This window comes from Triturus cristatus, chromosome 7, assembly GCF_964204655.1.
Source record: "Triturus cristatus chromosome 7, aTriCri1.1, whole genome shotgun sequence".
NCBI classification, from domain to species: Eukaryota; Metazoa; Chordata; class Amphibia; order Caudata; family Salamandridae; genus Triturus; species Triturus cristatus.
This window is the reverse complement of record NC_140590.1, coordinates 1,291,195,315-1,291,222,551: the sequence shown is the minus strand read 5'-3', so window position 1 is coordinate 1,291,222,551 and position 27,237 is coordinate 1,291,195,315. Positions and strand designations below refer to the sequence as shown.

General features: G+C 42.7%; 1 protein-coding gene across 3 annotated transcripts in view; it reads left to right on the top strand.

Annotated features, from left to right (window-relative positions):
- The window catches only part of LOC146811915 (sulfotransferase 1C4-like), a 763,876-nt gene that overhangs the window by 618,277 nt on the left and 118,362 nt on the right, over positions 1 to 27,237 (top strand). The gene's annotated exons all lie outside the window — the stretch shown is intronic.

Here is a 27,237-nt window from a genome sequence, read left to right as displayed (position 1 = left end):
AGGGTGTTGCTGCGGCCGTTCAAATCTGAGGATAAACCCTTGTCATGCGGTGTGCCACAGGGCTCTGCCCTCAGCCCTCTATTTTTTAACATCTATCTTGCCCCACTGGCCGACGTTGTGGAGTCCTGGTGGTCTCTTATGCTGACGATACCCAGCTGATGTTTTCCTTCAGTGACCACTCAGACTCCGCGTTCACCAACTTCCGCCAGTGCCTCAACAACATCAGTGTCTGGATGACTGATAACCACCTTAGACTCAATGCAGACAAGACAGAGGTGCTTTTTTTTAACCAGAAAAATTCCATCCCTTCCTCTTGGTGGTGGCCCACGGCACTTGATCCTGCTCCTTCTCCCGTTCACTCTGCTCGTAACCTGGGATTTCAGTTTGACGACTCCCTCTCATGCAAAACTCAGGTTAATAAAGTGACCTCTGGCTGCTTCCTGAAGTTGCGCATGATCAAAAAGATACTCCCCTATCTCCCTCTGGACTCCCGTCGTACAGTTACCCATGCCCTCATTACGTCTCACCTGGACTATGCCAACAGCCTTTATGCTGGTGCCCCTCAATATCTGATAGACCGGCTTCAGATTGTCCAGAACGCGGCGGCCAGATTAATTGGTAATATCCCCTACCGTCAGTCAGTCTCCGCCTATCGTAAGGAACTTCACTGGCTACCGGTGGCCAGCCGTATCCAGTTCAAGATCCTTACCCTCGCCTACCGAGCCATCAATGACCTCGGACCCAATTACTTGAAAAAGCGAGTCTCAATATCCCATTCCATCAGATCCCTTAGATCCAACGACCTCCGCCTTCTGATCTCTCCCCGTTTTAGACTCACTAGAATGGGCGGCAGAGGGTTCAGTGTTATCGCGGCAAAATTGTGGAACGCTCTGCCAATCGATCTTAGATTCTGCCCTTCTGAATCCATCTTCCGGGCCAGACTCAAAACTTGGCTCTTTTCTGGACTCTGATTTTTATCCTGCTGATTCCCTCTCTGCTCCTTTCTTCTCACTCGGAGGTTCAGGTTCTAGCGCCGGGACACCCCCTTGGGGGTAGCTGTGCGCTTTACAAACTACATAAATAAATAAATAAATAAATAAATCTCTCCCTTACCATCACTCTCAGACCAGCACCAACCCAACTACACAATCCAGAGCACCCCTCTACCTCCCGGCCCCCGACCCAAACCACAGCCACATGCTCCCATGCCTCAATAGAATCTAGACTAGACAAAATTACAAAAGACCTATACCAACTCAAGTCTGACCTACAGAGACTAATAAATATCACGTCAGAGCTGGCCTATAACGGATGGCCAAAAAGGACTCCAGAAAGTAATAGGCACATGCACCCACAACCCAACACATCCCACTCATGGCTACCACAAACAGGCACTCCTTACAACAGGTTGGCAACCATCTCACCACGCCCTCTCACAAGATGGCAATCTATACCCTACCACAACGCCCCCACAAGGCCAGTCAGGCTTAAGCATTCGCTATCGGACAATGACAGACACTCCCTTCTCCTCACATATAATCCGGGACACCACGAAAACCCAGACATCCTGACTGCCATACTAACAATTGCCTCAAACCCACACAGAGAGCCTAGGCCTAACTCCAGAGAAGTAAATAAGTCCAACCTTAAGCAGGTCCCCATTGTGCCGACAACCTCAGTAGACACCAAACCACACCTGAAATGCATGCTTCTAAATTGCAGATCAGCCATGAAACATGCAGTGGACATTGCTGACCTCATCCTTGCCCACAAGCTTGACCTCTTACTCCTAACAGAAACATGGCTAAATGACTCCACTGCACCTATCCTAGACATATTAGTTCCACCTAGCTATGACATTATAAGATCAGACAGACCGAATAGACTGGGTGGAGGCATTGCCTGCATATACCACAGTGACCTCGTCGTGAACCAGTTGCAAACCGAGTTATCCGCTAATGAATACCTTTGCATAAACATTGCGAGTAACAACAAACCACTATGTACACTACATGTGGTCTACCACCCTCCATGTGACAACCTATCGTTCATCGAACAAATCATGGAAATCATTACTACCAACGTAGGACAACACTGCTCCCAGATCTTCCTTGGAGACTTCAACCTTCATTGGAACGAACCTTATGACCCCTCAGTTAGCAGCCTAAATTGTTTCTAGTGGTCCTTAACCTGAACCAAATCTGTGACAGCCTTACGCACAAACTGGGTGCGACCCTGAACCGAATCATAGCTCAAGCAAACTCCATTCAACTCGAGCCTATTGTCCCATGTGACTGGAAAGATCACCACTGCATCACCTTTCTCATCACCGAATTAGTGAGGACACACAAACCACAACTTAAGAAACCCAGACTATGGAAAAGGATCACTCACAACATAGACCTTAACGACTTGACATCCCTCAGCAATAACGTTTTGCCTCCTCCAGCAGACATGTCTGATGTCAATGACCTCACATACCACTACAACAACTCCATGACGACCATTCTTGATACCGTTGCGCCCTTACAGCTAAAAGATTTGCCCGCTAGAGACCCAAACCATGGTACAATGGGAGCCTAAATGAAGAAAGACGCAACTTGAGACTAGCCGAATGAGTGTGGAGATCCTCGCCATCCCTAGAACACCTCAAGCACCTGCAATCACTGAGGAACACCTACAATATTCACATCAGAAACTCCAAAGCAACTTTCTTCAGAGTTCAACTCTAGACAAAACCAAAAATCGTCCAAGAAAACTGTTCGAAATTATCAAACATCAATCTACTCAAAAACCCAACCCCTGCACAATGGAATCCCTTCCACTGCCAAACTGCAATATATTTGCCTTCTTCTTTCTTGAAAAGTCTAAAAAGATTGAAAGTGATCTCCAGACAGCAATTTAACTCCTCCCGATGATACCCCTGAATAGCCCAGGCCAGCATATGATTGTTCAGAACCCAGACCTACATGGACTCTCCCTCAAAAACAACACGCCGTGGGACACTTTCAAAACCTTTGATGAAAATGGCATTCTTAATATCTTAACAACACTTAAACCGTCAAACCACTTCTGCGACCCACTACCAGCTAACATCTTCAATGAGATTAAAATCTCTTTACTCCCTCTCTGGACTAAGATAGTGAATGCTTCACTACTCCAAGGGACTTTACCAGACTGCCTAAAATCAGGGCAGGTAACCCCCATTCTAAAAAAAACCCACAGCGTATCATACAAACCCCGATAACTTCCGTCCCATCCCCACCATTCCCTCTCTGGCAAAGCTCCTTAAGAAATGCATACATTCCCAGCTATGCAATCACATTGATCAGTTCCACCTTATTGACCAAGTCCAATCTGGTTTCCGTCCGGGTCACATCACGGAAACAGTCCTTACCCACATAGTAGATGACACACTTAAAATGCTAGATCAGAACAAATCCTGCCTCCTAATCCTCCTAGACCTATCCTCAGGCTCAGCCTTCGACACGGTCAAACATGACAGCCTCCTTGAATTACTTGAACACAGAATGGGGTTATCAGTGGTTGTCCTAAATTGGTTTGCCTCATTTCTTTCCAACAGAACTGAAAGAAGTAAGGTTAACCAATCCTTGTCCACTACCACTCCTGTCACTTTAGGGGTCCACCTTATCACCTACTCTCTTTAACCTGTTCATGGAGCCTCTAATCGAAATTCTGAAATTTTCCAATGTACATTACCACATGTATGCAGACGACACCCAACTATACCTTAAAATCTCCTCCCTTGAGGATATCCGGCTACTCAACACAACTCTCCCAAAAAAAAAAAACTGCCTAACCAGAAACCACCTTAAACTCAACTCGCTCAAAACCGAATTCCTCTTAATTGCCTCACCAGAGGATTGGATGAAACACCTAACAGTTTTCAACTGCATTACACACATTCTAGATTCCACAAGATGACTAGGAATTACACTTGACAAAAATCTCAACACGCAAGAGCACTTCAGCTCAGCCACCAGAGGAGCAAACTCTCAAATAAGTATTCTAAGAAAAATAAAACCCTTCCTCCCCTGCGACAACCTTAAATCAGCAGTGCAAGCGCTAGTTATCCCCAGATTAGAATATGGGAGTGCTTCCCTATGTGGTCTGCCAAGATACGGGTTGGCTCCACTAAGGGGATCCCTTAACTCTGCTGCAAGGCTTATCACTGGATTGAAAAGGTACAGCCACATCACTCCAGATATGAAGGCACTAAACTGGCTTCCTTATGAGGCAAGGAATCAGATGAAAATTGCTTGCATGACCCACAAAGCCGTACAATTCAATACACCGAAGTGCCTAGCTGACAAACTGGAACTGTCCGGCAGTGGCAGATCATCTAGAAGCACCAGCACTTTACTGTTGAAACCACAGAAATTTCGAAAAAAGAAAACCTACAACCGAGCCTTCTCCGGATTGGCTCCTAGAATCTGGAACTCCCTGCCCCCTGAAATCAGACTGATCCCTTCAATCACTTCATTCAAAAAAGAAGTCAAGGTCTGGAGCTCCCTATCTTTGTTGCTAGAGGGTGCCCTCGCAAACATTATAAGATCTGGAAGAGGTGGGCAAATTATAGGGGTCTTCCCCTGGCGCCAGCCCCGGAAGAGCGGGAGGAGGGACTCGCCTAATCGCCTCCGGGTGGGGGGGTGAACGTGTGGACGGGGAACTGACCTGTCAGACCTACGCGTATATGCCTTACTGATAGCTGAATATTGTATGGTGCGGTCCGGGGGTGGGAGTTGGAAGGGTGGGGGGGGGCGAATGTTGGGGGTGTTGCTTTCATCTGAAATGCATTTCAATGATCCTATTCTGATTAAAATGTCAATGGCATGATTGTTCATTGCTTGGGCCGATACCTTTGGGATACAGGGGCCGGCATCTTATGTGTCCGTTGACGAATAAACACAGTTAAAAAAAAAAAAAAAAAGAAGTCAAACTGCTTTTAATGAACAAATCTCTACCCTGAACCCACAAACGTATTCTCTGGATACTGATCTGACCAGATGTTCTCCAACCAGGGCTTACACACCGTCTAAGTACTGGTTTATAACTCACCGTCTCACTCCTGATTGCAACGGACATTGTCATCGTTTATGTTTCTTGGTTATCTATTTTCTACTCATTCAACTAATCTGTAAAGCGCTCTGATACCCTCTAGGGTCAAGTTTGTGCTATATAACACTTTATAAATAAATAAATAATTAAATAAATAAGGTAACAGAGGCCCAACTACTGTAAAAAATAGAACTTAGACCTTCACTGACCTGTTGGTGGCATCTGTAGAGCAGAGAGAAAGTTGCAATCGGTTTCAATGCTACACGAGTGCAGTGTGTAATTTTTCAAGGACTACATGGTCTTGTGCCTGAGGTATAGGGATGAATTGGGGTTCAAAATCGCCTCGGGAAATATAAAAAAATGGTCTTCTGGAGATTGAACCTAATGGGCAAATACTGGTTGGGGGTTTTAACAGGGACACGCTTAATTAATTTCAAGGAGATGAAAAAAATAAAATGTTGCCTGCGCACTTAGTGCATGGGTTTGCTCACACTGGTGAAGTATACATGAATGCAAGTTAAGGTATTTGTCAGGCTTCCTGCTCGTGCTGAAGCTGCTTACATCACAGGGGTGGCAGATCGAGAGACTGGGAATGACACGTCCCTTGACCTCCCCCTTCTTCCTCCCGCTCTCTAATGGTTCATCTCCCCTCATTTGTAAAAGGAAGGTAACAGAGGCTCATGTGCGTTGACTCTCACTGGGCTGCTGGGGGCATCTGATGAGCACAGAGAAAGTCGTAATCGACTTCTATGCTATACACAAAAGCTGCACACAGTTGCAACTTACATATCGCCTCAATTTACATTGCTCGACGATTCGTCTTAACAGTTTAACTTTGCTGAGGTATGTCTATGCTTCAACATGTATTTTCACACAAATTATGTATTGGAAGATCCGATACCTATAAAACACAGGTATAGATCTATTTGTACGTTTTTGTTAAGTATGATCCCACTAGGAAAAGGCAGCGGGAGATCCATGCATCCTTTCAGTAATACGGTGAGACTTTCAACTGTAACATGTAAAGGGTTTCTGGTTTGCATTTGGGTAGGCCGAACATTGTTAGTAGTTGCTGAATAGTGAAGATGCAACAGGCGAATGAGGTTAAAGATATGGTGGCAAAGGAATTAGTGATTATGGTACTTTGTATGAGTGTTTAGGAAGGAATTGTTGAAGTACCCACTTTATATTTAAGTGGAATGTGTAGTGTTTTGATATTTGAAATCAAGAAAATAGTAATCTAAATATTGTCTTGGAAGTTAATATTAGTAATCATATGTAATTATTTTAATATATTGAATAGATGTAAGAAACTATTGAAACTGTTTGTTTTTCGGAAAATTGTTTTGTTTGGATCAGAAATTCAAGATGCCAAGAAAAGATGAAAAGAGAAGGAAACAAAAAAAAGAGATCTACTTAAAGAAAAGTAAATAAAAACTATGTTACAAAAAATGAGAATGTTACTAAGGATAAAGGTATGAGCACTAAACACTTTCTTAAAAGAATTGTTGAGAAATTACATAAACAGAATAGGAATGAAAGGAAAAACTAAGGAGAAGGAGAATGACACTTCAAATGGTAAACGAGAAATAGTTTTTGGGAAAACAACACATGTTACACGAAGACACAAACAATTTCAACCAATTCGACCACGACTCATTTGAAGTAGAGTAATTCAGAATTTTTTGAACGATTGTAAGTGTAAGAAGTATAAAAGAAGATTAGTAGCATTTAGGCAGAAACAACAGATTTAAACTGTAGTAGATACCGCTTTTAATTTGAAATGAAAATTATTTATTTTAATATTGAAGAGAATGAAATCATTGCACAAAACAATGAAGTTTCTGAGAGACAAAAGAAAAAGAAAAAGACTTGTTAATAGGATTAACTTTTGTAAAAGTTGCAGTGGTGAATGGAAACACACTTCTACTAGTGAGCCTTTTTTTAATAAAGAAAGCTACTTTCAACAGACTACATTAGCCTTTGCAGTTGATACTCGAGGTCGCTGTAACGAATTTCGCAATGGTTGTCCTATTAAAAAAGAAGAAATAGTTGTTAGGAGTGCAGAAGAATTAATAGCACACAAGCTCCTGTATATAAGTGGGATTGTAGCAGTATTTGCAGTATTCAACAGGAATCTATTGACATAATGCGAAACATTTTACGACAAAATGCAAACAAAAGTGTTAAACAGAAGATTAGGTTGTTACAAGGACTAGATCCATGTGAGGTAAGGCAATACACTAAGAAGCACGGACATTCTCTGGCTTGTCTTTCAAGCAAAGTGTGTAAAAGTACTTTTCATCACTTAAGAATGATAGCAGTACACCACTCAGGAATGCGTACGTTTGGAAGGAAAGTGTACTATGTAAAAACTCCAGCATTATATTTAAGTGGATTGAACAGAGCTCTTTTACACGGTTGTTTATCAGATGTAGAAAAAATGTGTAATGGAATTGAGTTTCATTTTTTTGGTTCAGAACACCAGTGTGTAGAAAGTGAAAGCTTGAAAAGTGCAGATGTTGGAGAATATGGGAAAGAGATTAGGATTGATCAGTTTGTGGAAAAAATTAGAAAGTTGAAGACAGTGTGCTCTGAAAAACCAAACTATGGGGGTCATTATCATAGGGGGCGGATCGCCACCACCCGTATGGCAGTGGCAATCCACCCGCCAATTCTCACTGCCCACCTACCATTTACCACCGCCATATTATGATGGTGGGAGGGACCCCGGCGGACGGAGAGAACATCCGCCGGTTTTCCACCGGTCGGACAGGCGACCGGGCGGAAAAGGGCTCCAAAATGGTGGCGGTGTCTGCAAGACACCATCATCCATATTAGGATGAATGCGAAGACGTGCCTTTTCATAGCGGCGTTCCCGCCATCGATAGGCATGCGGTTTCTGCCTTAGGGGGCCCGTTGCGGGCCCCCAAGGTGTTCGGGGGTGGGGTGTACACTCTGAGGGTACCTATGGTACCCCCCTACATTTGAATGCACAACGTGGCAGATACCGCACGGTGCCTGTCATGTTGTGCATTCAAATGCACAACATGCATTTTTCACATTGCAGCGTGTGCTGCTTGCAGCACCACCCACCACAATGTAAAAAATGCGTGATGTGCCCGCCAGTGTGGCGGGTGCATCCTAATGCCACTGGCGGGACCGCCACACCTTCGGCGGTTGGTCCCTGGCTCCCTTGCGATGGCGGGTGGACTTTGTCCACCCACCATCGTAATGGGCCCCTATGTTTGTATTTGTTGTCGACGTGCTCATTATCAAAGTCAAACTAGGAATGTTAATTTATATTTAAAAAGTGAAAAGGAGAACAATGATAGGTGGCAGCAATTTGGAGCTTACTTGTTAGTGGAAGGTCGATTTGAGTTGGGTATTGATCAACGTATTTGTAAATATTGTTACAACAAATTAGAAGAGAACAAGATGCCAGCTAGAGGAGTACTGAACAACTTAAAATTAGTGGCTATTCCAGAGGAACTGGCAGATTTGAATACATATAAGTCAGTTCCTATTCAATCTGTTCACCCATTTCAAGCTATAATTCGTATGGTGCCTAAAACAGGTAAACTGCCACCAACAAATTTACAAAGAGATCTGAAAGGAAGAGTTGTTTACTTACCTTTAGATTTTAAGAAAAATATTGAAACTGTTGTTGGAGACAGAGAGGAAAATGAGCCAGTAGTTATTCTAGTAAACGGTGTACCAACAAAGAGTCGGAAAATATGGCAAGAGTTTGTAGATGTTACTAAACTTCAAAAGGCTACATTATATCTTGTAGAGAACAATATTTATTATAAAAGTATAAATGTTTATGAACAGGTAATATGTTTAGAAGATGAATCAGAAATTTCAAGTGGTCAAACAGAGAAAGTGGACAAGTCGAGGAGTGAAGAGATTTATGAACATTACATAATATGTCCTCTACATTCAAAAAACGTACTAGGAAACAGTATTGAATCATTTCAAAAGAAAAAAGCAAAGGGAACTCCAATATGGGAGAAAAGCTTAGAAGCTCGTTGTTTTCCACAGCTGTTCCCCACTGGACATGGTGGATGCTTTGAGGAGCGACCTGTACAAATTCCAGCTTCAGAATATCGCTAAACAAGATTATACCCTGAAGATCCTAGATTTCGACAGCGCATTCCATATATATTTCACCTTTTGTTTGAAAGTAATTTGTCTTCTCTTTCGTATGCAGTGAACTACATACTTAAAACGGGAGTTTATCAATCACTTGTTTCAGCCAAAGAATTCATGGACAAAGTTCAATGAACAGATGAAAATTTAGAAGCACAGTGTCAACGTGGAACCAATGAGTATTGGTTTCGTCGTCATGGTGAACTTAAGTGTATGTTAAGAAACTTAGGTACACCAACATGGTTTGTAATACTTAGCTGTGCTGAGTATGCATGGGAAGATTTACTTGAATTTCTACGAGAAGCAAATTTTAATACAAAAAATATTGAAATGAAGACACCTGGAGAACTGTGTTCATTGGATCCTGTAAATGTGTGCAGGTATTGTAATCCTAGGTTTCAAACTATGATGTCTTTTATCTGCAATAAAAATAATTGTCCTCTTGGAGAAGTTATTGATTTTTTTTGGCAAAAAGAGTATCTAGCGAGAGGTGCTCCACATATACACATGCTATTATGGATAAGGAATGCTCCAAAATCTGGAACGGATACTGATGAAAAACAGTATTGTCTTTCATTGAACAGTATGTTACTTGTGAGATTCCAAGAGAAGGAGGAGAAAAAACCTTAAAACAACAAGTTTTACATTTCCAAAGTCATCGTTGTGGAAAGTACTGTTGACAAAAATACAAGTCTAATGGAAAACTTTATACCAAGTGTCGCTTTGGATTCCCACGTCCAGTAATTTCTAAAGGAAGAGTAAATTCTTTTTTGTCTGCTGGAAGGCATACAATAACTTGGAAATCTCTGAAGAATACGTACAACTTAAAAAGAACAGAGCAGTCTATATTAATGACTACAATCTAGTTGTTTTGAAAATGTGGAATGCAAACATGAACATTCAATATGTTGCAGATAACTCAATTGCTGTTGCATGCTATGTTACATCATATATAGCGAAATCAGAAAAGACAGAGATGAAAGAAATGTGGGAAGAAATTTCACAAGTGAAGAGCCTTAGCAAAGAATTGTACAGCTTTAGCTTAAAAATGCTTTCCCACAATGAAATAATGTTCGAATCGCTTGTGCTCTTCCAGTTTATATTCAATGTCACAAGGAATCATTTGGGAAAGTTTAGGTCTGCCTGCACCCGAAATAGTGTTGGAAACAGTAGAAGAAATTGAATACTTAGCAGTGAATGAACCGGAAAGTACAGAAATTATTAAAACTAATATGTTGGATATATACTATCCCAAAAGGAGTCCACATCTGGAAGAGCTATGTCTGTATGAAATACTTAAACATTACAGCTTAAAAAAAATGGTACACCAAATATAAAACAAGGAAAATTTGCAGTTATTGGACGTGACGGTTGTTTAGTAAAACATGGCAAAGGAAATCTTATTAACCACAGAAAACTCAGTTGCGAAACTCCAGATAAGAGAGAATTTTTCTATTTAGCACTTCTGCAACTGTTCAAACCATGGCACAGTGAAACTGAATTACTTGGACATTTCGACTGTTATGAAGATTATTTTAATGCATGTAAAGATAGCATTGCATGTACAATTTCCCCTACATATCTACAAATGTTAAATGATAAAATTGAACAAGAAGAGACTATTGCAGCTGAAATAGCTAACAACAGTTCGCAAGATGGTCAAAGTTCTGGTCCACCTAGTCAAGATCTACTGGGACAACGAATAAACGAATAATCGAAAATTAAGCAGCAATAGCGGTGAATGAAGTAGAATTTGCAATGCAACAAGCACAACAAGAGAATACTATGTAGGAAAACTTCGAAGAACAACTAAATGTTGAACAGAAGGAAATATATTTACAAGTGACAGAACAGATACAACATGGTTTGGTAAAAGAAAAAAAGAATGTGTATGTTCATAATTTAAACCTATACTTATGTACATCAGTGGTCAAGCAGGAACAGGTAAAAGTTTTTTAATTAAAGTTTTGAGCAGTTATCTACAAAAAACTACAGATTCACATTTATCTTGTGTTTGAACAGCTCCGACTGAATTAGCAGCGCACAATATTAAAGAAATAACTTTACATAGATAACTTATGCTACCAGTTGAACATGATAATAAATTGGAATATCAGAAGCTGTCTGGAGATGCTTGTTATGAAGTGTCAAGAGTGCTGAAGAAAATGAAACTTTTAATCATTGATGAGGTGAGCATGGTCTCAAACTTAATGCTTGCCTTTGTACACTTGAGAATGCAACAGATTTTAAAAACAGAGTACGATGTTCTGTTTGGAGGAAAACATTTAATTGTATTTGGAGATCTACTACAACTAACTCCTGTAAAAGGACAAACAGTTTTTAAAACACTTGTACATGAAGACACTAGGAAATGTTTGGGAAGTATTGGAAATGTGAACATGTGGTTACATTTTGAATATAAAGAATATGCGACAAGCAAGTGATGAAGATTATGGAAATATTCTCAAAGATGTAAGAATTGGTGTCCTAACGAAACATGGTAAACAAGCTTTAGAAAGTCGGCTACTAAGGAACATGTTTACAACTGAAAACACAGCAGCTGAAGTAATGTACAAGAAGATTGGAGAAAAGAAGTCCATAGTTTGCCTAATGCCTACACTGCAAGAGTGTTGTACATTTAATCAAGAGCTTCTGAAATTGAAAAAACAAGAAATAGTTCACATTGAAGCTATTAATAAAATAGAGCACCAGGGAGTGGCCATTCTTCTTTCAGAGAAACTACAGACTAAAATACACTCTTTGGAAAAGTCTGTATCTGCTGGCTTAGGAAAAACTTTAGATGTATGTATAAACTGTCAGATAATTTTGCGGTGTAATTTGAATGTAGAAGAAGGTTAAGTAAATTGAGCAATGGGGAAAGTTGTTGATTTTGTAAAGTATCACAACAGAAATGGAATAGAATTCTTGAAAATAAAATTTGATCTGACTACAGAGGTAAGACAGATTGGGCGTTGTGCTGTATGTTTTTTACTTGGAAAAGACTTGTATGTTCGCAGAAAACAGTTTCCTTTGTCTTTAGCATATGCAGTAACTATTCATAAATCTCAAGGTTTAAGTATAGACAGTGCTTTGGTAAATATTGGAAGTACTGTGTTCAAAGAGGGAATGGCATATGTTGCATTATCTTGAGTTAGAACATTGTCTGGTTTGTATTTGACTGATTTCGATGACAACAAGATTAGTGCTGATGTAAATTGTGTAAGAGAATATAATTGTTTAAGAAGACTTTATACACCAAATTTAGGTGAATGTTAAAGAATCAAGTGTGGTTGAAACAAATAAAACAATTGAAGAGAAAGGAAAAGGTGTAAAGAGACAGGAAATGGAAAGTGTTGATGACGTTGTGGGATACCAATTGGAAAATAGTTCAGGTACCAACTGTTACGCTAATGTAGTTCTGAATGTTGTATTTTATCTACAAGCTCTTCATCATTAAATCATGGGAAATCAATAAAAAAAGATTATGTTCTGCACTACATTATGTATTTCAACAATTGACAACTGACAAAAGTAAAATCCATACTGCTTGTGGTATTCGCCATCTCTTGTACTGGTTCTTTGACCTTCAGACCTAATATACAACAAGATGCACACGAATTTCTAATGCTTATGCTTGGAGTATTAGACATTGAAGGAATACAGATTGAAAACTTATTTGGACTAAGTTACAAATGGGATCATAAATGTGAACAGTGTTCATTAACTTCAAGCACTGAAGTCGACACAGAAAGATTCATATACTTAACAATACCAGACTGCAAATCTGTCGCTTTTAACTTAAATTAATTAATTTAAATTAGTAAAAGCAGCAAATCATGTGATGAAATGTTCTCATTGCAAATCAGAGATGTTATCTACATTACAGATAGAAAGATATGGAAAATATCGGATTTTAATGCTACAACCTTGTAGAGCAAATGGAAGAAAACTGGAAACGAGAATTAAAAGATTTGTAGCCAGTCAAATATCTATTTCTAGAAGAACTTTTACAACAGTGGCTATTATTTTCCGTGCTGGACACTATACTGTGTATTTAAAGTGTAATAAAGGATAGACACTTTGCAATGATGCACACTTGGAAATAAAACCCAGATTGCCTTACGAATTACCAAATTCATAGTTGATATTTTTGAAACCAAAGTTTTGAATACATCATTCGGCCTATTGGGAAGATGTAAGCATGCTTTAACGAATTCATATTGGATATTTTGCAAACCAAAGTTTTGAATACATCATTTGGCCTATTGGGAAGATGTGAACTGAAAGTAGAGAGCACTGGAAACAATTGTTAATTATAACTAGTGTTGGAACTATTATTTGTGCTGATTGGTTTCGCATTGGGAAAAAATTGAGTTGAAATGAAAATAGTTTACATATTTGTTCTGTATATTGTAGGAGATGTAAATGAGTCTACATTTGGAAAATGTTCTTGAGATAAATAGAAGACATCCTGTAAAAGGAGGCTGTGATGAAAAAATTGTAAGGAGGAACACATATAGGTACAGATATTGAAAATAATGCTGTACGCTGATTTGTTGTTTTTTTCCAACAATCTAGTTGATTGCTTTTTTCCCCCGCTGTTTCATGATGATACTACATTGACATCATGTTGTATAGTGAAGTTAAGTAGAATCTGAGAATAGCAAACAAGGGAAAATGAAATGTTATGTAAATCTTAAATTATGTTCTAGTCTTAAAAAAGTAACAGTGTAATTTGTGTAATACATTACATTACATAACAGTTTTTTGGTTTATTTTATTGTACATAGTGGTAAACTTTGAACAGAGCTTTAATGATGAATAGCACAATAGTACTTTGAAATTTACTGAAAAAAACATAGGTTTCAGGGACGTTATAGTTAGAAATTAGCATTTAAAAAACCTTTGAAATTCACAAAAAAACATGGGTTTCAGGGACTATATAGTTAGAAATTAGCATTTAAAAAACCTTTGAAATTCACTGAAAAAAACATAGGTTTCAGAGACGTTCTAGTTAGAAATTACAATTTTAAAAACCTTTGTAATTCACTGAAAAATCCCTAGGTTTCAGGGACGTTATAGTTAGTTAGACATTTCACTTGTACAAAACCAGAGAAATTCAGCCGTTATAGTTAGTTGAGCTAACTATAACTCGCGCCCCCGCAATGCACTGCTGATGTCACATATTAAGTCACTCATAACGTGGTCAGTGACATCACTGATGACCTCACTGATGACATCTCAAATGACATCACTGATGACATCATCCTCGTGATAATCTGATGCACCTCCTCACACCCTAATATTACCTTTGATACACCCACTCTAAAATAGAGACTACCATTTTCAAAACAATAGACAAACCAATACCAGTTACTACATACCCACTCACTGATTCCTAGGTGTGCACACACATCCACTCATTCACCCATACAATCACTCATACATGCAGTCACTCATCAATACAGCACTATCATTTGCACTCTTACACCTATATAGACACTCACATACCACCACTCATCCAGAAACTTACTCACACATCTAGTCAGTCAAGCAAAGAATCAATCACAATCACTGACACAAGCACACACTCATCCACACAGCCACTCTCACAATCACTCACTCTCACATATAGTCATTTATATACTCCAACACTCACGTATAGTGCCTTTCACATATGTAGTTAGTCACAGATGTACCACTGCGATATCCATTCACTCACCAACACAGCCATACACACACTCACCCACCCATACAGCCCCTCACAGCCGCACTCATAAACCCATACACCCAGTGATTTACCACTCACACATCCATGCAGTGAATCACACACACCCCACCTACCCACACAGATACTCAGGCACCCATACATATACTCAGACAAGTAAGCAATAACCCATATAGACACTCATGTAGCTACTCACCAACTCGCTAACACACCAACAGACAGACTGATGCAGACATTCACACAGTTTAGTCACTAACCCATGCATTCAGTAAGACAAGTTTAATCACTCACTTATACAGTCAGTCACACACCTACTAAATCATCATTCAGACAGTCATACACCCACTCATTCTTCAATACACCTTAGCCTATATATATATAAAACATATTTAAACTTTACAGAAACACACAGTCACTGACCATGTCATGAGTGATGTAATATGTGATGTCATCAGCAGTGCATTGCGGGGGCGCAAGTTATAGTTAGCTCAACTAACTATAACAGCCGAATTGCTCTGGTTTTGTATGAGTGAAATGTCCAACTAACTACAATGTCCCTGAAACCTAGGGTTTTTTTGTCAGTGAATTTCAAAGGTTTTTTAAATGCTAATTTCTAACTATAATGTCCCTGAAACCTATGGTTTTTTTAGTGAATTTCAAAGGTTTTTTAAATGCAAATTTTTAACTATAACTTCCCTGAAACCTTTTGAATGCTAATTTCTAACTATAACGTCCCCAAAACCTATGGTTTTTTCAGTGAAAAAAAAAAAAAAAAAAATATATATATATATATATATATATATATATATATATATATATATATATATATATATATGCACTGAGAATGCACTGAGGCGTACGCCCACAGGGGGCGGGACTTTGGCAATATCATCGCGAGTGCACAATGTGAAAGGCTTTCTCCACTATTTGCCGAAGCCAGTGAACAAGGGAACGACTCCCGAAACGCGTATGGCATTACCGGCAGAAAATGCGCTAAGCTGACAATCTGTGAATTTGCTGCTGCCTGTAAGAGAATAAAGTGTTCCACTTACACGTCGTGTGTGGGGTCTTCAAGCTTTGAGCACAATTCGATTGGATACATAGTGGCCTGCTCCGGTCACGAGGACTCCCCACTGCCGACAGAGCAGGTCTGTGCACTTGCACTATCAGGTGCACACCGAGAACGACGTGGCCTCTCTATCAGGCAGAAACGAAGCAGCGGACCACTCCTTGCCTGCAATAGCGACCCGATGGGTTATCACCACTTAAGGGAGAACGTGAGTCTGTTGCCACTACGGATTTTAACAGAACAAACCACCACAACCAGAATGCACTGAGGCGTATGCCCACAGGGGGCGGGACTTTGGCAATATCATCGCGAGTGCACAATGTGAAAGGCTTTCTCCACTATTTGCCGAAGCCAGTGAACAAGGGAACGACTCCCGAAACGCGTATGGCATTACCGGCAGAAAATGCGCTAAGCTGACAATCTGTGAATTTGCTGCTGCCTGTAAGAGAATAAAGTGTTCCACTTACACGTCGTGTGTGGGGTCTTCAAGCTTTGAGCACAATTCGATTGGATACATAGTGGCCTGCTCCGGTCACGAGGACTCCCCACTGCCGACAGAGCAGGTCTGTGCACTTGCACTATCAGGTGCACACCGAGAACGACGTGGCCTCTCTATCAGGCAGAAACGAAGCAGCGGACCACTCCTTGCCTGCAATAGCGACCCGATGGGTTATCACCACTTAAGGGAGAACGTGAGTCTGTTGCCACTACGGATTTTAACAGAACAAACCACCACAACCAGAATGCACTGAGGCGTACGCCCACAGGGGGCGGGACTTTGGCAATATCATCGCGAGTGCACAATGTGAAAGGCTTTCTCCACTATTTGCCGAAGCCAGTGAACAAGGGAACGACTCCCGAAACGCGTATGGCATTACCGGCAGAAAATGCGCTAAGCTGACAATCTGTGAATTTGCTGCTGCCTGTAAGAGAATAAAGTGTTCCACTTACACGTCGTGTGTGGGGTCTTCAAGCTTTGAGCACAATTCGATTGGATACATAGTGGCCTGCTCCGGTCACGAGGACTCCCCACTGCCGACAGAGCAGGTCTGTGCACTTGCACTATCAGGTGCACACCGAGAACGACGTGGCCTCTCTATCAGGCAGAAACGAAGCAGCGGACCACTCCTTGCCTGCAATAGCGACCCGATGGGTTATCACCACTTAAGGGAGAACGTGAGTCTGTTGCCACTACGGATTTTAACAGAACAAACCACCACAACCAGAATGCACTGAGGCGTACGCCCACAGGGGGCGGGACTTTGGCAATATCATCGCGAGTGCACAATGTGAAAGGCTTTCTCCACTATTTGCCGAAGCCAGTGAACAAGGGAACGACTCCCGAAACGCGTATGGCATTACCGGCAGAAAATGCGCTAAGCTGACAATCTGTGAATTTGCTGCTGCCTGTAAGAGAATAAAGTGTTCCACTTACACGTCGTGTGTGGGGTCTTCAAGCTTTGAGCACAATTCGATTGGATACATAGTGGCCTGCTCCGGTCACGAGGACTCCCCACTGCCGACAGAGCAGGTCTGTGCACTTGCACTATCAGGTGCACACCGAGAACGACGTGGCCTCTCTATCAGGCAGAAACGAAGCAGCGGACCACTCCTTGCCTGCAATAGCGACCCGATGGGTTATCACCACTTAAGGGAGAACGTGAGTCTGTTGCCACTACGGATTTTAACAGAACAAACCACCACAACCAGAATGCACTGAGGCGTACGCCCACAGGGGGCGGGACTTTGGCAATATCATCGCGAGTGCACAATGTGAAAGGCTTTCTCCACTATTTGCCGAAGCCAGTGAACAAGGGAACGACTCCCGAAACGCGTATGGCATTACCGGCAGAAAATGCGCTAAGCTGACAATCTGTGAATTTGCTGCTGCCTGTAAGAGAATAAAGTGTTCCACTTACACGTCGTGTGTGGGGTCTTCAAGCTTTGAGCACAATTCGATTGGATACATAGTGGCCTGCTCCGGTCACGAGGACTCCCCACTGCCGACAGAGCAGGTCTGTGCACTTGCACTATCAGGTGCACACCGAGAACGACGTGGCCTCTCTATCAGGCAGAAACGAAGCAGCGGACCACTCCTTGCCTGCAATAGCGACCCGATGGGTTATCACCACTTAAGGGAGAACGTGAGTCTGTTGCCACTACGGATTTTAACAGAACAAACCACCACAACCAGAATGCACTGAGGCGTACGCCCACAGGGGGCGGGACTTTGGCAATATCATCGCGAGTGCACAATGTGAAAGGCTTTCTCCACTATTTGCCGAAGCCAGTGAACAAGGGAACGACTCCCGAAACGCGTATGGCATTACCGGCAGAAAATGCGCTAAGCTGACAATCTGTGAATTTGCTGCTGCCTGTAAGAGAATAAAGTGTTCCACTTACACGTCGTGTGTGGGGTCTTCAAGCTTTGAGCACAATTCGATTGGATACATAGTGGCCTGCTCCGGTCACGAGGACTCCCCACTGCCGACAGAGCAGGTCTGTGCACTTGCACTATCAGGTGCACACCGAGAACGACGTGGCCTCTCTATCAGGCAGAAACGAAGCAGCGGACCACTCCTTGCCTGCAATAGCGACCCGATGGGTTATCACCACTTAAGGGAGAACGTGAGTCTGTTGCCACTACGGATTTTAACAGAACAAACCACCACAACCAGAATGCACTGAGGCGTACGCCCACAGGGGGCGGGACTTTGGCAATATCATCGCGAGTGCACAATGTGAAAGGCTTTCTCCACTATTTGCCGAAGCCAGTGAACAAGGGAACGACTCCCGAAACGCGTATGGCATTACCGGCAGAAAATGCGCTAAGCTGACAATCTGTGAATTTGCTGCTGCCTGTAAGAGAATAAAGTGTTCCACTTACACGTCGTGTGTGGGGTCTTCAAGCTTTGAGCACAATTCGATTGGATACATAGTGGCCTGCTCCGGTCACGAGGACTCCCCACTGCCGACAGAGCAGGTCTGTGCACTTGCACTATCAGGTGCACACCGAGAACGACGTGGCCTCTCTATCAGGCAGAAACGAAGCAGCGGACCACTCCTTGCCTGCAATAGCGACCCGATGGGTTATCACCACTTAAGGGAGAACGTGAGTCTGTTGCCACTACGGATTTTAACAGAACAAACCACCACAACCAGAATGCACTGAGGCGTACGCCCACAGGGGGCGGGACTTTGGCAATATCATCGCGAGTGCACAATGTGAAAGGCTTTCTCCACTATTTGCCGAAGCCAGTGAACAAGGGAACGACTCCCGAAACGCGTATGGCATTACCGGCAGAAAATGCGCTAAGCTGACAATCTGTGAATTTGCTGCTGCCTGTAAGAGAATAAAGTGTTCCACTTACACGTCGTGTGTGGGGTCTTCAAGCTTTGAGCACAATTCGATTGGATACATAGTGGCCTGCTCCGGTCACGAGGACTCCCCACTGCCGACAGAGCAGGTCTGTGCACTTGCACTATCAGGTGCACACCGAGAACGACGTGGCCTCTCTATCAGGCAGAAACGAAGCAGCGGACCACTCCTTGCCTGCAATAGCGACCCGATGGGTTATCACCACTTAAGGGAGAACGTGAGTCTGTTGCCACTACGGATTTTAACAGAACAAACCACCACAACCAGAATGCACTGAGGCGTACGCCCACAGGGGGCGGGACTTTGGCAATATCATCGCGAGTGCACAATGTGAAAGGCTTTCTCCACTATTTGCTGAAGCCAGTGAACAAGGGAACGACTCCCGAAACGCGTATGGCATTACCGGCAGAAAATGCGCTAAGCTGACAATCTGTGAATTTGCTGCTGCCTGTAAGAGAATAAAGTGTTCCACTTACACGTCGTGTGTGGGGTCTTCAAGCTTTGAGCACAATTCGATTGGATATATATATATATATATATAGATATATATATATATATATATAGTTATAGTTAGGACCTATTATCCATAGGAGATCCGCAACATTCTATTTAGAATAACTTTGGTGCCGGTTGACGAATCTTTGCGAAATTTTCAAACCTCGTGGCCCGCTTAGGTCCACTCCTATCCTGAAAGTCTCGGGGTGATTCGTCAAGCGGGGCCGAGAGAAAAGGGGGGTCCCAAAAGTGTTTTCCCCATGCAATATTCCATAGGGACCTTCAGTAGCAGCTACAGCCTGAACTGCTGAACGGAATTACACCAAATTTTTTTACATTTATTTATTTATTTATTTATGTCATTTGTAAAGCGCTTGAATCACCCCGGGTGGGGTATCTCCGCGCTGAGGACGAAAAGGGTGAAGGCTGAATGAGTTTAGAAAAGTGTTGTTTTAAGGTTTTTTCTAAAAGACAGGTAGTTGTTACAGAGCCGGATATCCAAAAGTAACTGGTTCCAGAGTTGGGGGCAAGGTAGGAAAATGACTTGCCTCCCAATCTGGTATGTTTTATCCTTGTAATGGTAAGGAGACCTTTTCCTTGGGAACGGAGGGTACGTGAAGGGGAATACCTAACTAGTTTGTCCGCCAAGTATTTTGGTCCCATATGATTGAGGCCTTTGAACACCAAACAGCAAATTTTAAACTGGATCCGTTTACGGAGTAGGGGAAGAGAAGGTGTGCGGTAGGGTACACTGGCTAACAGGCGAGCTGCCGTGTTCTGGACCACCTGTAAGCTGTTCAGGGAGGACTCCTTTGCGGCGATAAGTAGGGCATTGCTAAAGTCCAGACGGCTGAGTACTAGAGCATGTATCAATGTTTTCCGAGTGGAAGGAGGGAGAAAATGGAATACTCAGGACAAGGGCATGGAAGCATGCACGTTTAGTTGAATGTATGTGTTCATCCAGATTGTAAAGTTGACTGCCTATTTGATCGTACCTGCACTGTAGGGGCTCTGGGGGCCAGATTCTGTCTCAGCTCGGTGTTTCAGCCTGCCCGCCCTGGTCCGACTCGGTATCCAATACCGTTGAGCGGAGGGCGGGCAGACAAGAGCAAGACACGCCCAGCAACCCCGGAACAGTCGAGCGATTAGCGCTCTAACAACACTCCACACAGGGCTATTTAGCCCCTCGGAGGCCATAGCGCGCAGCGGTTGCACGCAGAGGGGCGCCATTGACGGCGCCGAAGACAAGCCAAAGACCTGCCCGTCTGCGCCCGTCCGCGACTGGACGGGGCCAGGGGCTATGGGGCCTAACATAATTGACTATCCACCATCGCCTAGTTCAAGGATGACCTATTCTGCACAGGTACTTCATGATATAGGCGGAAAACAACGTCAGTTACAAGAGTGTATGATGGGAAGGGGTCTCCTATTAGATAGCCCATTTTCTTGCCGTTACTGTCGAGCTCAGTTTGGCATACCTATTCATGAGACTTACACTATTACACCTACCCACTCTGGTAACGCTAGTACGAATAGAAGCAAAACTTTCATTGGAAGTAAAAATTTACTCTGTAATATAAGGTCTCTTCCCAAACATACATCAGAAGTATGGGATTTAATTTCCACTAGTGAACCGGATTTTGGTTTCCTTACAGAAACCTGGCTCAAACCCCATTCTACTCCAGCGATTACGTTAGCAATTCCTTCGGGCTATAAAATAATTAGGCTGGATCGCGCTATGAAAACAGGAGGAGGGATAGCAATTGTCCATAAACAAGAAATTCATTGTACCATCTTGGCTGAATTGAGCACTTCAGCTATCGAATTATTGGTTTTCAAATTCTATTATTCCCCTAAAAATATACAGATGGGTGCTTTAGTATATCGCCCCCCAGGACCATGTACTAATTTCTCTAATATGTTAATTGAGATCCTTGCCCCATACATTAGTATTGACAGGGATTTCTTAATGGTAGGGGATTTTAACATACACAGTGATCCGAAAGACTGTAAAGAGGCACAGTCTGTACTAAACGATCTATCTGTACTTGGGCTAACTCAAAGGAATTCTGGGCCAACGCACCAGGCAGGGCACACATTAGATCTGATTTTAACAAATTTTCCTACAGTCACATGTTCTCCTCCCACTCAAGAAAGTTGGACTGACCATTTTATTATTGAATTTTATACCTCACACCCTAATAATACTCTGCATAGACCAATTTCCCTTCCTTGTCATCGACTGCAATGGCATAAAGTTAATAAAGAAGTCTTCACTAGTAATTTCACAGAGCCCTCTGTTACAATGTCAGAAAATGTTGAAAGTGCCCTAAAGAAGCTGGAAACAGCAACCAGATTGGCCATAGATAATATTGCCCCTATAAAAAATTTCAAATCTCGGCCCGCCAATAAACAGGAAATCTGGTTCTCTAAAGACCTTAAAACGTTAAAACAAGCAGCTAGGAAGCTGGAGAAAAGATGGAGAACTTCCCATCTGGCGAGTGATAGAAAGCACTATTGGGACTCACTATCCATCTATCATAAAGCTATCCGTAGTGCGAGAAAAATTCATATAACATCTCAAATTACGGCTGCAGGGAATTCTCCCAGGGTCCTTTACCAGGTGCTCCAATCGTTTGTTAAACCTGTAGCATGTGAAAGCTCCGAACTGGCGTCTCAACAGCTCTGTGATGGAATATCATCTTTTTTCTCCAATAAAATCGATACTATTTATGAGAAAATTGTGGAGTCTAATAATGCCATGGCTACTGACACAGTTCTTGCCTTCCAAAACACAGAATTCAATCATGATATACATACTTTGGAGACCTTTCCTCCCATCACTTATGAGGATCTATCTGTATTGGCTAAGCAGATTAAAAGTGGCAGCCCAGATGATATTATTCCAGCAAGATTAATGCCCACTCTATTTGACACACTATGTCCTACGATCGAAAAACTCGTCAATCTGTCTCTGAGCACAGGATCTGTCCCCAGAGAATGGAAACGTGCACTAGTTAGGCCTATTAGGAAAAATACCACCATTGCTTGGACCGAATTATCCAACCTAAGGCCAATCTCACTGTTACCTTTTCTGGGAAAACTTACAGAAAAGTATGTTAATAGACTCCTTTCCAGCTTTATTGAAACTGCTGGCGGCCTGGAGCATTCTCAATCTGGTTTCAGGCCAAAACACAGAACTGAGTCTACCCTATTGTCTGTTATGGACGACCTGCATATGCTCCAAGACAAAGGATACTCCGTGATCTTAGTGTTATTAGATCTGTCGGCAGCGTTCGACACCGTGTCACATAACATTCTTATTAACCGGTTGTCGAACGTGGGAATTAAGAACAAAGCCCTTGAATGGCTGAGAAGCTTCCTTTCCGATCGCACCCAGACTGTCACCATGGGTACGTATCGCTCAGCAGAGGTAAAAGTTATGAAAGGGGTACCACAGGGCTCTTGTCTAAGCCCAACGCTTTTTAACATCTATGTGGCCCCCTTGGCAAGAGTGATGCGTAAATTTGGCTTCATCCCCGTGTCATATGCTGATGACACGCAGCTCCTCTTCCCTTTTAAGACTCTTACCACGGAATTGAGGAGCTCTTTCTCTGCAGGCATGGAAGCTGTAGCATGTTGGATGTCTACTAATTACTTACAGTGTAACGTCAACAAAACGGAGGTCATGTTGTTCGGAGAAGCCAAAATACTCTGGACTCCAGACTGGTGGCCACCTGGCCTAGGCGTAGTACCTGAGCCTAAACAGATCGTTAAAAACTTGGGGGTTCGCCTTGACCAGGATTTGTCACTAAAACAACATACAAATTATGTCGCAGGCGTATGCTTCCATACTATCAGCCTGCTACGTAAAGTCTTTCCATTACTGCCGGACCTTTTCAGGAAGACTCTGGTGCAGGCCCTTGTCATGAGTCGGATCGACTATTGCAACGGCCTGTTGCTTTCTGCAAATGAGGGAGTGTTGAACAGACTCCAGGTGATACAAAACACTGCGGCTCGCCTTGTCCTTAATGCCCCTCCAAGAACAGCATCAAAGCCACTTTTAGATGAATTACACTGGCTCTCAATCCGCCAAAGGATAACATTTAAAACTTGCTGCTTGATACATAAGAGCATAAATAGACAAGGTCCACTATACCTGGAAAAGAAATTTATTCCATACATTCCCTCCAGAACGCTCAGATCCAGCAATGGACATCTACTGGTAGTGCCGCGTGCCAAGAAGGCCAGGCACGGAAATAAAGCCCTATCAGTATTGGGACCCAAACTGTGGAATTGCCTCCCTGAAACTATTCGTTCATGCTCTGAACACTTGATGTTTAGGAAACAACTTAAAACCTTGTTGTTCACAAATGCGATTTAGTGACTCCTGCTTGTCTCACTATTGATAAAGGATTAACTTGCCAAAAGCGCAGAGATACTCCAGTTGGAGTCGATTCTAGCGCTATAAAAACCTGCAAATAAATAAATAAATAAATTGAGTTTGCTGTCAATTAGAACCCCTAAGTTTTTAATCACTGGTTTAGGGGAGGGGGGCGGGCCTAGTTCTTCGGGCCACCAGCTCGGTGCCCAGCTAGTAACTGCATCCTTGAATAGCATTATTTCTGTTTTTCCTGCATTGAGCTGTAGGAAGTTATTGCTCATCCATGATGTTATAGTTTTCATGCCTTCTGAAAAAATATTTTTGGTGTTGGGGGAGTCTTTATCAAAAGAGAGAAGAAGTTGAGTGTCGTCAGCATAAGAGAGTGGAGTGAATCCAATGTTTCTCAGGATAGTGGCCAGAGGAGCGACGTACACATTAAAAAGGGAGGGGCTGAGGCAAGAACCTTGAGGAACTCCCTTTGTGACTGACGTGGTCTTGGAACTGAAAGGACCTAGGTTTACTGTTTGGGTTCTTCCTTTGAGGAAGTTCCTTAGCCAGTCTAGAGCCGTGTCCTGTATTCCTATAGTTTGTAGTCTTTCCAGTAAAATCTGGTGTGAAATGGTGTCGAATGCAGCTGACAGGTCGAGCAGTATGAGAATTACTGCTCGGCCACCGTCCGTCTGTACTCGAATGTTATCAATGACATTGACTAAAGCTGATTCTGTGCTGTGTCGAGGACGAAATCCTGATTGTGAATGGTCAAGGCAGCCGGAAGATTCAATGAATGCGGACAGGTGGGTGTTGATATGTTTTTCTAGCAGTTTGCTGTGTAAGGGGAGTAATGAAATTGGGCGATAGTTGGATATCACATCTGGGGATAATTTGGTGTACTTTTTTATAGGCATGATCTGTGCTGCTTGCCAGTCATCGGGTAGCTTGCCTTCCTCGATAGATTTATTGAGGATATGACAAAGGGGTGTGGCAAGTTCCCCTGCTAAACTTTTCGAGATTTTGGCTGGAATAAGGTCCTTGGGGGAACCTGACTTGGCAGATCTCAAGAGCGATTCAGTTTCTTGAGTCGTGAGCAGAGGGAATTTTTGAAGGATAAGTGCGGTGGGAGGAGAGGAGGCTACTGTAATGTGTAGGTTCTGGAACGTAGTAGTGGAAGTTATTTTATTATATATATCATTTATTTTCTGTGAAAAATGATTGGCTATGTTGTCACAAAGTGCCTGAGTGGGTTCATCTTCTGGGTTACAGGCTTTGGGGTTAATGAGGGTGTTGAGTACTTGAAAAAGGACTTTGGGAGTATTATCTGTAGCCTCTAATAGATTGGCTATGTGGTTTTTCCGAGCAGCTTTTATGTTTTTATGATAGGAGTCCAGTGCTGATTTGTATTTGCCTTTATCCAAAGGGTCCTTAGTTCTGCGCCATAGACGTTCTATTTTTTTACAATGGCTTTTTTCTGCACGGAGGTTTTCGGAGTACCAGGGGGCCTGAGTGCGTTTGGTGGTGGCCGAAGAGTGTTTCAGGTGGATAAGGGCATCTATGGTGGATTTAATTGAGTTTTGAAGAGTGGTTATACATGTGTCTAGTGAATCAGAGGCAGAATATTGAGGAGGGATGAATGTGTCACGGAATAGTGTGGGGGTTCATTTGTGCCATTGTCTGTATTCTCGTGATAATGGTTTATTTATGGTTATTTGGTCTGCATGGCCTAATAAATTAAATTCTATAGAGGAGTGATCAGACCAGGTCAGTGGATTAGTTGATAGGTATTCAATGTGTGGTGTATTAGAAAGGACTAAGTCTAAAGTATGGCCTCCGCTATGTGTAGGAGCAGTATTGATTTTGGTAAGTCCTAGCGTTGATAGTTCGGTCAAAAGAGTAACCGCCTCTGAATCATTAGGGATCTCGCTATGAACATTGAAGTCACCCAGAAGAAGAAATCTGCTGGAGGATATCACATGTGAGGCAATTGTATTGAGGAGGTGGTGGATTGAATCAGAAATGGGTCCAGGAGGACGGTATACTAGTGCTCCTTTCCAACTTAGCCGAGAATGGATATCAATTCTAAAGGCTAGAATTTCGATTTTATCACTAGTATACTGGTCAAGCATGGTTGCTTTTATCAGATCTTTGTATATGATGGCTATGCCACCACCTGTTTTATGAGGTCTGTCAACTTTGAGCAGACGGTATCCATCAGGTATTGCGATGGCAATGGCAGGGGTGGAAGAGGGTTTTAACCATGTTTCAGTAATGAATCCTATGTCGGGGAGGGTGGAAGAAATAAGGTCCCAGATGTTGATTGCGTGTTTGGGTAGCGAGCGTACATTGGCTAGAAAGCAGTTCCAGCTAGTTCTTGCTTCCCTTGTGTTATCAGGGTTATGCATTGTTGGCAGGTCGGTAGTAGGAGAAGGTGGAGTGCTTTGAAAGCCGCAGGGTAGGCATGCAATGGGGCCTTCGATGGCCGCGGGGAATTTTTGAGTACACAAATGGGTTTGTAAGTGATGAGCGTGGGGGGTATTTGATTTTGTAGGCATTTTAGCTCTAAACTTGAGTATATAATGCGCTTAGTGGGATGAGTGCTCAACTGGGCGGTGGATGAAACAGGGTTTATGGCTCCTGGTGACGGTCTGGCGCAGACGGGCTTGCCTTTGGCGCGCATCCGGCGCGCCCGCTGCGCGCGTTCACCCTGACATTACTTTTAACCTCGATGCCCCGGAAGTGAGGGGGAGAGGGGGAGGAGTCAAGCCCAAGGTCCACCCTCCGTGCGATCGGCACTTGCCGCGACGGACCGGGGTGCAGGGCAGCTCCAAGGCACAACAGGTCAGTGTATTGCGCCACAATACTAAATCACAATTTCCACAGTAAAAAGCAATGTTTCTAAAAGCAGTTTAAAACTTGTGCAAAAAATGCGATCTTAAGGTTACTTCTGATGCGATCCG